Here is an 11,823-nt window from a genome sequence, read left to right on the forward strand (position 1 = left end):
AGATTATAAAGGGATTTCGCTACGTATTATAATCACACAATTAATTTACCGGTATTAAATCTCATCTTTCGAATCTCGACTTAACCATTTATAATTTAACCTGCCTACTGAAACTAGACCTAAACATCAATTCTTATCTGTTGAATCTCGAATCAATATTGTCAAACTCATGCATAAAAGATCAGGCCTAATCTAGTCACAGATCATTAAATCAATCAATAGGAAATTAATCTAGCATTGACAATCAACAACAGTAAATTACCCCTTCATATTATTTATGGATCCCCACAAACCCTAGAAATAGAACTACTCACACATAATAGAAACTAAACTAATCAAAACAGTAAAACAAGACATGATCAAAGGAATAAAATAAACAACTAAGATTAAGAGAAGAGAAATCGTTACCAAAACAAATCTGGAATTAAGAATAAAGTTGAGAATAAAAGTATAAGAGAAAGAATTAAGCTAAAAGTTAAGTAGAGAGTGAAAATCTTAGAAAATAATCAATCGTTACCAGCCGGGCGCGTCACCGGGCGCCGACCTTTGCTTCTCTCGCCCGGCCGGGCGCGCCTCCGGGCGCCAGCCTTTTTGGCCGGGCGGCTCTCTTGGGCCACTATTTGCACTACGATTGGGCTCCAATCCTCCTGGCCAATCTAGGTTTCCTCCTCGGGTCTTGAATACTAGGTCTAAATGCCCCGGTATCACATATACCGAGCCCTTAATCATCGGTTCGATGACTCTAACCGGCCCTGGGCTATAAAAATTGGTCGTGTTTCTCCAGTGCTCGTATTTGCTCTATAATATCTCGGAAAAATGGTCCAAAAGTGCAAATCCCTGCAAAAGTCAACCAAATCTACGAAAACACTAGAAAACACCAATTAGTAATAAAAGTGGCTCTAAAGAGCCAAAAACACTACTAATTATGACCAAGGGACGAGGGTAAAATACTATATAAAATAGACACATCAAACTCCCCCAATCCAAACCTTTGCTTGTCCTTAAGCAAAGATCTCATCAATGAATCAATAAATATGCTTCACCCCAAAAAGTAAAAATCAAGCACAAACAATTCAGGATAAATCAAATAAACATGCTTCAAAATCAACCAATCAAATCCATCCAATTACCTTTCCTCCCTAACAATTGTCAAATAGAGCAAACCACAAGAGCATATAGAATTCAAGATTAGTGCTCACACAATCAACTCTCATTTATGTGGCGAGTAAAAGATGTACTCGATCGCTCTCCAACCAACCCCTTTATGTGAACAATGCCCTCCCAACTCACACTCTCGTGTGTATAAAACAATGAACGCTCAACTTACTAGTCGACTCGAAATACGTCAAATCATAACTTGCATTGATAAACAACACTTTCACATTCATACAACTCTATGCACAAAGGTCGAAAGGTCTTTAAAGCTTGTAATGTAAGGCTAGGGTAAAGGGTAGGAATCATTTGGGAACAAGTGAGAGAAAAGCTATGCTTAAGGGAGCAAATCCTAATAAAGCCCATGATCAAAATAAATAATGATCAACATCTCCTACATAACCAACTCTAATAAAAATTCACCAAACATACTCCAATCATAATAAACAATACCAAACTTACATATCACTCATAAAAATATAATAATGAAGAAGTGGAGTGAATAAACAAACTTTATTTTCCAAACTTGAATTTTTCATTGAAGTTCTTATTTTTTTCTTTTTATCAACCTCCAACTAGAACATTTGAACATTGAATATTTTTTTTCTCTTTGTTCTTTTTTTCTTTTGAAGTTCACTTATTTTATTTACTTTTTTTTCTTGAACTTCTTTTTTTCATAACATCATGCTTTATTTTTTCAAGAAAATATAACTTTCAAACTTATCAAAAATAAACATGATCGAAAACAAAACAACTTTTCAAAAACCCACCCAAATTGTGCAAATAATAAGCACACTACAAACTCCCTCACCTCACTCACTAATAGCTCCCCCAAGCCAAGCTTGGGACTAGTAACCAATGGGGCAAAATAGGCTTGTAATGTGGCTAATAAACAACAAAAAGTCAAGGCAACAACATGGGTAGCAAGAAGGGAACAAATGTATCTAAAATAATCTGGAGGCTACCTAAAAGAACAATTGCCTTCGTCCTCCTCAATGTGCCTAATAATGAATCATATAAATATTACTTATAGTTGCAAACCAATACTCAAATTCATTGACATACCAGGAACTAACACACATTCCTAACCAAATCAACTAGTCAAGCACTATATTCACAAGTAGTTGGACAAAATTGGCGCATGTTAAGGTTTCAAGGCAATCAAACATCAAATCATGATCAACTAATCCGCAATGCTTATCATCATATACCAAGGATCAAAACAATTTTCTCAAGTATGGGGCATAGGGAAGCATGATTTACAATTCATTTGAACGTATTTTTGGATTTTTTTATTTTTCAATTTTTTTTTCACATATAAGAAAGCAATAAAACTAACCTAGAAAGCAATAAATCTAACCTAAGAAAACACACCAAAAATAAAAGAAAAGAGAAAAAGAAAAATACCAAATCCAAAATCTCCCCCAAGCCAGAATCAGACAATGTCCTCATTGGCTCGGGAACTAGCCCATCATAGCTAGTTCTAATTATCCTCATCCATGTGGCCGAACCCTGCACCTCCACTGCCACCTACACCATAAGAGCTACCACCAAAATAATCAGCATGAAAAGTCCCCCCCGCCGGTCCCCCGAAAGGAATGTCCTGGCCGTACCCATGGAAGGCAGAATAGTCAGTGTAAATACCATGGGCAGTGGGATCCCTATCGTATCCTTGGGGTGGAGGCTGAAACCAGTCAGGGTAAATAGCATCGTCGGGAATGTTGCCCTGACGAGCATAATCATCGTACATATGGTAGAGAGATCTACCCTGGTTCCTCTCTAGGTACCCTAACCTCTGGTCTATGGAGCCTACCATCCTCCTAAGGTTAGTGTGAGAATGCTCGATACGTCCTAAGGCCTGACCTATACTCTGAAGATCCCAAACTGGGTCAGAGTTAACATAGGGGACGGAGTGAGACATGCGAGGTGGAGAAAACGCCACCTCGGGCTAAGGCTGAGGCTGGGGTGGTGGAACTGGTGGTGCTTGCCCCCTAGCGTTGGCAACTAAAAGGTCATATGTGTAGAGGGCTCTTTCTATTGCATCAAATTCCTTCTGCCATTTGTTTATCTCCTCTGAAAGGGATGCAACACAAGATACCGCCTCCAAGGGATCTTTTTCAAGAGCTTGGGGCTTGTTAGAATAATTATGAACCACATTAACACTAAAGCATTTCTCCTCTGTCATGGGGCTTTTAGGGGTATTATTAAGATTGAAAATAATTTTATCGTCCCCTACTGATAGTGTTAACTTGCCACTTCTCACAACTATGATTGCCCCTGTAGTGTTGAGGAATGGTCTACCCAAAATGATCGGGGTTTGCATATCCTCAGCCATATCAAGAACAAAAAAATCAACAGGTATATAAAATTTAACTACTCTAACGGGGACATCCTCTAAAACACCTAAGGGGTATTTGAAAGAACGATCGACCATTTGTAGAGTAATATTAGTAGCTTTTAATTTACCCATATTCAACTTGGAAGACACAGACAATGGCATGACACTAACGCTAACACCCAAATCACACAATGCATTATCAATCATTAGATTGCCTATATGACAAGGGATAGAAAAACTACCCGGATCTTTTAATTTAGGTGGAGATTTATTCTTAAGTACGACACTACACTCTATAGTGAAAGCTACTGTCTCTACGTCACTAATAGACCTTGTTCTTGTCAATATTTCTTTCATAAATTTTGCATATGAAGGAATTTGTGTGATTAATTCAGTGAAGGGAACTGTTACCTTCAAATCTTTTACCATCTCCAGGAACTTACCAAACTGCTTATCCAAGTTTGTTTTCAACTGACGATTGGGGAATGGAAGTTTGATAATCGGCTTTGGAGAATTATTGCTCTTATCTAGAGTGGCCACCTTCTCTGGAGTCGTAGCCTGCAATGTTAAATTAGATATATTAGTGCTATGCTTTAGCCCTGCAGGGCTATTAGGTACATTGCTTGGTTTAACGGAATCAAGATTAGCATTATTTAATAAAACAGGTTCATCAACTCTGGGCATAGGGGGCCCTTCATAGTTTGAACCACTCCTTAGAGTAATTGCATAGGTTTGATCCGTAGGCCTGGTCGGTTGTGCTGGCAGAGCTCCCTGCTGACGGGCTTGGAGAGTAGCGGAAGGTTGCGCAATTTGATTATCTATAATTTTATTATGTGCTAGAATTGAATCAATTTGCGCATCTCTACTCTCCATGTGCTTCTGCATATTAACCAACATCGCTCTAATTTCCACCAAAGAAGGGTCGGAAGATGAGGAGGGTTGTTGTGGTTGGTGCCAGCATTGGGATGGTAATATTTCTGCTGCTGTTGTTGTGGTGCCTGTGGTTCTTGTGGTGGTGGATTTTGAACATTAGTACTCCGGTAGGAAAGATACAGATGATTCCAATATCTAGGATTGTAGGTGTTGGAGTATGGGTTATTTTGCATATAAGCTTGAAAGGCATTAACTTGCTCCACGGAACTCCTGCAATCTTGTTCCCAATGACCTATAATTCCACAAGTTTCACAGAAAGCCTCATTAGCATTATTATTAATTGCAGAAACATTAGCTATATTGGCAGTGCTAAGATTATCTAATTTTTGGCATATAGAGGTCAATTGAGCTTGCAAAAAGGATACAGAGTCAACACTATGCTTCCCCTTGTTAGCAAAGCCTCTAGGATTTCCATATTAGGAATTATGTATTGCCATATCTTCAATAACCTGACCTGCATCATCAACATTAAGATTCATAAATCTCCCACTAGCTGCAGAATCTAAAATTATTCTAGAAGAATTTCCAATGCCATTGTAAAAGGCTTGGATTAACTGCCATTGTGCTAAATTATGGCGGGGGCATTCTCTTTGTAGGTCCTTGAACCTCTCCCAAGCCTCATATAAAGATTCATTGGCTTCTTGGGCAAAGTTCTAAATCGCACTCCGTAGTACGGCTGTTCTCTTTGCAGGATAATACTTGTTATAAAAATTCAAAACAAGAGTTTCCCAGTCAGTTATACCAAGTGCAGTTCTATTTAAGCCATTAAACCACAATTTAGCTTTTCCAGTTAAAGAGAAGGGAAAGAGAATCTCCCTGATTTGGTCTTGTGTGACCCCGGCTTGCCTGGTGGTATTACAATATTGACAATATTCGGCAACGTGAAGATTTGGGTCTTCACCCTTAGCTCCACTAAATTGCTTCCTCTCTATCATCGTTATAAATTGGTGTTTAATTTAAAATTGTACCCCATCAAGAGCCGGAGTGGGAGTGAGGTGGAAAATCTGTAAGCTTTGGCTGTGAGTAATCACTAAGCTTCTTTGGAGCCGTCATCTCTGATTATGTATCTGATGATACCTCTGAATCGCTAGAACCAGTTGGAGGATCGTGGTGATTATTATTATCACCAGAGTCCGCCAGAATTTGCTTGTAGAGATTGTTCTGTCTATGAAAGGATCGTTCGATCTCAGGATCGAATGGGATGTACCCTGATCTGGAACACCTGGGCATAAACACAAAAAACTAAACGCAAATATGAGATTTTCCTTAAAGAACTAGCGTTCTCTGAGACAAAAAGAAATAACCTAGACTACTAAAAATAATCAGAAATAAAAATAAAATCGTTTCCCCGGCAACGGCGCCAAATTTTGACATGGTAAAGTCCTATCCCCAAATCAAAAGTAATTTCTAAATCCTCTAACTAATGTAGATAAGGAAGTAGGGTCGAATCCACAGAGAAACGAGTCTTTCTATTCCTAATTAACTAATATAATCTAGGTTATGAGGTAACCAATATGTGAATTTGAATGTGAAACTAAACTACGAAGATTAAGAATAAGGAGAAAATAATATATAAAAGGATCTAGGGCATACGTTCACCAATAAATAATATTCCAGGGTAGAATATAATAATAGATCATCAATGCATACATTAATCAGATTATAAAGGGATTTCGCTACGTATTATAATCACACAATTAATTTACCGGTATTAAATCTCATCTTTCGAATCTCGACTTAACCATTTATAATTTAACCTGCCTACTGAAACTAGACCTAAACATCAATTCTTATCTGTTGAATCTCGAATCAATATTGTCAAACTCATGCATAAAAGATCAGGCCTAATCTAGTCACAGATCATTAAATCAATCAATAGGAAATTAATCTAGCATTGACAATCAACAACAGTAAATTACCCCTTCATATTATTTATGGATCCCCACAAACCCTAGAAATAGAACTACTCACACATAATAGAAACTAAACTAATCAAAACAGTAAAACAAGACATGATCAAAGGAATAAAATAAACAACTAAGATTAAGAGAAGAGAAATCGTTACCAAAACAAATCTGGAATTAAGAATAAAGTTGAGAATAAAAGTATAAGAGAAAGAATTAAGCTAAAAGTTAAGTAGAGAGTGAAAATCTTAGAAAATAATCAAGAGAGTAAAAGAAAGAGAGTAAGAAGATCCTAAAATCGTTTTACGGAGAAGTATTTATACTCCGTACAAATCCTAAACTAAAACAAACTTAAACGACGAAATTAACCCCTAATATTTACATGCGCCCAATCGGGCGTGCCTTTTTGCTCGTCAGTACGCTTCTCGCGCCCGGCCGGGCGCGTCAACGGGCGCCGACCTTTGCTTCTCTCGCCCGGCTGGGCGCGCCTCCGGGCGCCAGCCTTTTTGGCTGGGCGGCTCTCTTGGGATACTGTTTAGACTACGGTTGGGCTCCAATCCTCTGGTCCAATCTGGCTTTCCTCTGGTCCAATCTGGCTTTCCTCCTCGGGTCTTGAATACTCGGTCCAAATGCTCCGGTATCACATATACCGAGCCTTTAATCACCGGTTCGATGACTCTAACCGGCCCTGGGCTATAAAAACTGGTCGTGTTTCTCCGGTGCTCGTATTTGCTCTATAATATCTCGGGAAAATGGTCCAAAAGTGCAAATCTCTGCAAAAGTCAACCAAATCTACGAAAACAATAGAAAACACCAATTAGTAATAAAAGTGGCTCTAAAGAGCCAAAAACACTACTAATTATGACCAAGGGACGGGGGTAAAATACTATATAAAATAGACACATCAGGTTGCTTCTTATTCTTTCTAATATCGTGTTAGTATCATGTTAGGGTTAAAGCTTTGATCTTTATTACTTAGTGACATGCTACGATTTGTTATTAATCTTGTTAGTATCATGCCTATGATCTTGCTATTATTATTATTATGCTTTGATGAGATTGAGATTATGATGATGATGATCATAGTTATTATTTTGTACTACTACAAAAAAGGGCTTAGAGAGCGGTCGAAATAGGCTGTATAGATCGCTTAAGGGCCGTTCTTCTGCTAAGCGATGTATAAAGTTTATAGAACGGTTTAAAGAGGCGTTTTGTATAGTCAACTATAAAGAACGGTTGTGTCTGATCACAATTCTCTATTCCCTACCTAAAATGTGATAAAAAATGAAGGAAAAGAGATCGGACATGACACTTAGATGCTTTATTTTCCTTTACCATAGAGAACGGTTTGGTATTCCAACATTTTTATATTCCTCCTTTTTTTAATAAAAAAAAAAAACAAACAAAATCATTTGCGATATACTAGGCACTTCGGCAGCTAATTTGCAAATGAAAAACTTAATAAATAAATAAATAGTGGAAATACAAAAGGTTATCAAAACTTCTATTAAATTAATAAATTTTTTATACAACTTAAATGTAAATGAAAAAGGAATAACAAGATTTAAAAAAAAAAAACTACAAGAATCTCTTATCATTTCAAAGTTGTGTTGTTGTCCCGCAATGAATCATATCTACAATATACAGTACTTGATCTTCTTTTTTTTTTTTTTGGAAGCATAGTACTTGATCTTCTCATTTATGATTAATCTGTATTAACATGAAAAAATACCATTATTACACAACTACCAAAAAAAATACAAAGTATAAATATCAATTCTTCTATCAAACACTTAATCCACAAAACATGTCCATCAATTAAAACAAAACTCCTAGACTGTTAACACAATTAACGATGAAATTTTTTTTTAAGCAAAATCCAATCAAAACTCTACAATTGTGAGAAATATAATTTCAAAATAACATCAAAATTAAGATTTGATTAAGAATCAAGCAAAATCCAACATTAAAAATGGAAATCATAATAATTTGGATTTAACGATATCAATACAAAATTTTCAATCATATACCAAACACTGCTGGGTTTTTGCAAAAGTGTTCAACCAAAATAGCTATGATTAATTTGAAATTTAATTTGGCACAACATGAGAAGAAGAAAAACGAACCTCTCAAATCTCAATCATATATCTGTAAAAATAAATGTTTAAATAATGATAGATTCGAAGTGGATGAAAAAAAATAAGCCATACAAGATCTGAAACCAAATTTAAATGAAATTTAACAAAATAAAGATGAATGATTTACCTTGAAATTGGATCTAATTGACTTCAATCTATTGATACGGATTTGAAATAGTTCAAAAGGAGTAAAGGACCAACTTAAAATTGTCGATCGTGGCCATTGGAGCAATGAGAAATTGCGGCGAAATCAACAGAGGAGTTTCATCATCATCAGCGTCCGCGTCGCTCGCCATTGTCAAGCTTCTCTAAGGACGATCGAGCATCTCTTTCTCTATCAATGACCCGATCAGTTAGGATCAAATTCATTAAGGGAAGAACTCTAAACAGATTGGGGGGTACTAAACCGCGTCCGGTATTTACCGGGTAACGCCCGTATTTTTATATGAACTCCCTTAAGTAACCCTTTCTTAAATAACTCTTCAATTTTCTCTCTATCACTTTCACTTTTACTTTTCTCTCTCTTCACCTTAAAAATTTCATTCACAAACACCACCAATCAAATCACCACCACCAAGCAAACCACCACAATTTCGTCACCACCAAACAAAGCCACCATAATTCCGTCGCCACCAAGGATTGCGACTGGCTACAAGGGACGATATCAATCGAAAAGGTAAGGGGGTTGGCATCAGGTATTTGTTTTTAATTTTTTTTTATTTCAGTCGTTCCAGACGAACGCCTGAAATTTTAGGATGTTCCATGGAAGGAACACCTGAAATTTTAGAATCCCCCCTCGAACATTCTAAAATTTCAGGCGTTTCCCCCTATAACATTCTAAAATTTCAGGTGTTTCCCCCCTTGAACGCCTAAAATGTTAGAATGTTCCAAGGGTGATTCTAAAATTTCAGGTGTTCCTTCTATGATTACGAAAAAAAATAAAATAAAAAAATTCATAGCACTTACCGACTCCCTATGCTCCGACGATATTTCTAGTGGCGTCATTGCTTCCTTAAACTCGTTCATTCACCGTTTGTGCTAATTGGTGTAAAACAAATATTTAAAAAAAATATGACATGGTGGTTGTTCGTAGGTGATGGTTGTTTGGTGGTTGGTGGGGTAACAAGTTAGAGAGTGGTTAAAGAAAGTGAAAGTGAAAGTGAAAGTGGAATAGGGTCAATTTTATATGGGGAGATGTTTGTAAAGTCATGTTAAAATACGGGCGTTACCCGGTAAATACCGGACGTGGTTTAGCAATTTACAAACAGATTTGAAGAGGGGAGAAAGAGGAAATCTATGATAGTGATTAGAGCGGCTGTTGAAAATTTAAGAGTAAATAAAGAGGAGAGTTGTCCTAGGGTTATAATATAATGCTATCTGATTTTTTTTTAATTATGTTTAAATCATATAGAACGGTTAGCCAAGAAAGACATTCCTTATGTAAAATCATATTATTAAAAAAAAAAAATTAAAAATCAAATAGACCGGTTAACTAGAGAGGCGTTATGTAAGATTCAACATACTAAATGCTCATCTTACCTAGGCGTTCTATAAAATCTTAGAGATCGCCAATCTAACTTCACAGTTGTGTAGTACGCGTTCCTTTTTCCATACTTTTGTAGTAGTGTTGCTTGATATATTATTATTATTGTTATTGCTTGATCACGCCTTTTATGCATGTTTAAAAGGAATTTGTACTTGTAATAACGCTTAATAAGATAATTAACAATCTTGTTTAGGTTAATATGATTATAATTTAAGTGATCGCCAATAATAGATTTATTTATGCATTAATATTCAACCAACATAGCTTAAACAAGTTGAGGGTTAATCTATTGATTGTATGTTAGTCAGAAAGTACACATGAATATGAGAAGAATGAAGTAGAGGCCTATTTTTAGGGCAAGTTCAATCTCTTTTAAGTTGGATTTGTACCTTCATCCCCGATTATGCAGTCATGGTTTCGGACCACTATGAAGCTAGAGATCTCATGGATCGTGAAGGGGTGTAACCTTCACCTTGTTAACGGTTACAAGTTCCTAAAACTTGTTGGCGACTCTTTTACTCTAGATTCCTTCCCTTTGGACGCCACCATGTTTAAGTGTATGATCACAGTGGGGCTCAAGTGTGGGATGCATGAAATAATCCATAGAGTTTTTTGGCGACTTCACTTGGGAGGATTTCTATTTTAATTCCTAAAATTTATTTTGGTAATAATTTAGAATGAGTGGATGAGACTCGAAAATTTTAACTATTCATGTGCGTAATTTTGATTGACATTCTTGACATATGCATAAAAAAGGTTCGCATTGGAAAGACTATCCGAAAACGTAGGATTTTTACAAGTAGGAAATGTAGGAAATATCTTTCACAACTAGGATTGAAAAAACGCTACGAAAAATCGGAAAATTCGAAGAACAGAAAGCTGCTGAGGCATGTAGAAACAGGCGCTGCGAAAATAGAGTTATCACCATGCGGTGGCTTTGTCGCTGTGCGACAGCAATTTTGTTTGGCAACAGAGCTTTCCTACGGCGACATGCCCTGTTGTCTCGCGCCATGTTCTTCCAATACCGAGCCAGAAGTCTACCTTCTTTGTTTCGACCGATTCTGGTACTATTTGCTTGGTTCTACTTCCTGATTGAGTTTTCTCACTTTTCTAAACCCATATGTGTTCTACATATGCCAATAACCCTATGGGAATTCACGCTCCATCTACCCAATCAAACGTTCATGGCAACAAAGGGTACATCCGAGTTTGTTGAATTCACCAAATTGTGGAAGTGAGTTTAACTCGCGGGGTCCCATTCACTCGTGCCAACCCTTCCAAAGGTAAGGCTTCCACGCGGTGCATCCGGACTCATAACCATGGACCCTCTTTGACTAACCCAATTTAGAGAACTAGAGCCATGGTTAGGTTGCAAACTCATTGCATCATATTGTGCTTACTTTACTATTTGTACATTCTTATTTGTGCATAGCCTATGTGTGCCTACACTAACCGTTCTTTTGACTTGTGAATGAGTCTAAATAAATTAATTAATGACTAAAGGACTTTGGTTAATTAATTAATTAATTAATTAATATGAGACTAAATGAATTTATCAAACTTGACCTAGTACGACTATAGGCCCGTCCTTTTAGAGTAAAATATTAGAAACAGACCCAGATGACTGCTCCAGTAATGCCGCAGGAGTTTTGACTGTGACGTGACACGCTAGAGTCCAGCGCGATGCGACAGAGTTTTGTTGTTTCAACGATAGTCCAGTTTCATGCTCGAGTCTACACGCTGAGTCTCATTAAAAAATTTATTAAAAGTCGGAATATATATTCAGTCCGTAATTGAGTTTAAGCACATAGT

At 36.9% G+C, this 11,823-nt stretch overlaps 1 long non-coding RNA gene across 1 annotated transcript; it reads right to left on the minus strand.

Annotated features, from left to right (window-relative positions):
* Positions 1-7,804: 7,804 nt before the first annotated feature.
* LOC110702726 lies at positions 7,805-9,046 on the minus strand. Its single transcript, XR_002507558.1, has 2 exons — positions 8,593-9,046; positions 7,805-8,037 (listed from the first exon to the last, which is right to left on the minus strand). It is a non-coding gene; the product is annotated as an uncharacterized LOC110702726 (long non-coding RNA).
* Positions 9,047-11,823: the final 2,777 nt, after the last annotated feature.

The sequence above is a fragment of the Chenopodium quinoa genome, unplaced genomic scaffold (genome assembly GCF_001683475.1).
Source record: "Chenopodium quinoa cultivar QQ74 unplaced genomic scaffold, ASM168347v1, whole genome shotgun sequence".
NCBI classification, from domain to species: Eukaryota; Viridiplantae; Streptophyta; class Magnoliopsida; order Caryophyllales; family Amaranthaceae; genus Chenopodium; species Chenopodium quinoa.